Below are 1,907 nucleotides of genomic sequence, written 5' to 3'. Positions count from 1 at the left end.
CCACTCCTTTTCTCTTAACACTTCATAATTTGCATGTTTAAAAACATTATTCACCCCAAATGTTATTGATATTTAATTTCCATATCCACTTACAAACCACACCCATCAACTGTTTGTTGACATCATGTTTCTCTCTTCCCTACAAAAGTGCTGCAATATAGACTTTACAAATAGTGTAAAAGATGAACAAAGATTTAAATCACAGTTGCACATACAGTAGAACAAACAAGACAACAATTTTGTTATCTGGTTGTTTGATGAATATGTTTCCTTCATTAAAGTGATATCTTAATATTTAAGGATTGTTTGAAACTAATACTTCTGCACCCACTGTATGCTACAGAAGCTAAAGTAAAAATGGGCTTTTGTTCTGATATAAGAAGAGAAGTCTTTGGGGGGGTGCTCAGATTAGCACTCTATAGGTGATCAACTAAATCTATAGCTGGATCTACAGATCAAGAATCAGGAAGCCAGAGGGATAATAATGACAACAACTCACATTTACTGAGGTCTTCCCATGACGAGGTAGTGTGTGGCGTGCTTTGCATGGATTAGAGTGAAATCATATGAAATCTTTTTCTGCCTAACTTACTTCCCTTAGCATGATATTCTCAAGACCCATTCATGTTTTTGCAAATGGCAGTATTTTATCATTTCTTATGGCTGAGTAGTATTCCACTGTACCACATATTCTTTATCCAATCCTCTATTGAAGGACACTTTCATCATTTCCATGTCTTTGGCTCTGTGAATAATGCTGCAGTGAAACAAGGATGCATGCATCTTTGCGAATAAGTGTTTTCAAATTTGGGGGGTAGATGCCCAGAAGAGGGTTTTTTAAAGCTCACCCAAGGATATATATATTGATTTTTAGAGAGAGGGGAAAGGAGAGTGAGAGAGACATAGTTGTGAGGGAGAAACATTGCCGTGGTTCATGTTCCAGCATTAAGAAGGGTTAAGCAATCTGGAGAAGGGGCTGTGTATAACTTAAGTATGAGTCCAGAGACGAAATATAATTTTGAAAGACATATGGTGGTCAGCGGAGTCTAGCTCAAGAAAACTAAGATCTCTTCATCTCAGGACCCCATGCTTTTTATTAACATAAATTGTCCTTAGGCGAGGCAGAGATATACACTTCAAAGGGTAGGATTTCCATATACACAAGCATTGTCAGAATGGGGAGAATTGGCCTACAGCTGTTCAGGTGTTTGGCCAATAGGAGGCAATAACATGTAGATTAAGATGCCCTGAGCTGTCTGGCAGCCCAGCAATCATCCCTTTTCAGGTTTGGGAAAATGCCTTCAGCCATTCCCAACAGGTGACAACATATGTGACTCAGCCCTTGTTGAGTCCTCAAGTTCCATCATTGATGAAACTCTTGCAATTATGACATGCTGGAATTGGCTTCCGGCAAGACATCAATCGATTGTGTCCCCTACACATCCCACCAGGGATCAGACCTCCGATGTTTTTGATGTACAGGACAATGCTCCAACCAACCGAGGCTCCTTGATTTGTAATTTTTTGAGGAACCTTCATACTGTTTTCCATAGTGGCTATACCAGTTCACAGTGAATGAGGGTTCCTTTTTCTCCACAACCTCGCCAACACTTGTTATTACTTGTCTTGTTAATAGCCATTCTAACAGGGGTATCTCACTGCAGTTTTGATTTGTATTTCTCTAATACCTAGTGAAGTCGAGCATCTTTTCATATATCTGTTGGCCACTTGTATGTTTTCATGGATGAAGTGTCTGTTCAGGTCCTCTGCCCTTTTTTTGGTTGTTGTTAATTCTCACTGATATTTTTCCCCCATTTATTTTTAGAGACAGTGGAAAGGAGAAGGAGAAGGAGAGAGAGAGAGAGAGAGAGAGAGAGAGAGAGAGAGAGAGAGAGAGAGAGAGAAAG

Source organism: Myotis davidii, unplaced genomic scaffold (genome assembly GCF_000327345.1).
Source record: "Myotis davidii unplaced genomic scaffold, ASM32734v1 scaffold59, whole genome shotgun sequence".
Lineage (NCBI taxonomy): Eukaryota > Metazoa > Chordata > Mammalia > Chiroptera > Vespertilionidae > Myotis > Myotis davidii.
Note: the sequence above shows the minus strand (reverse complement) of the source record.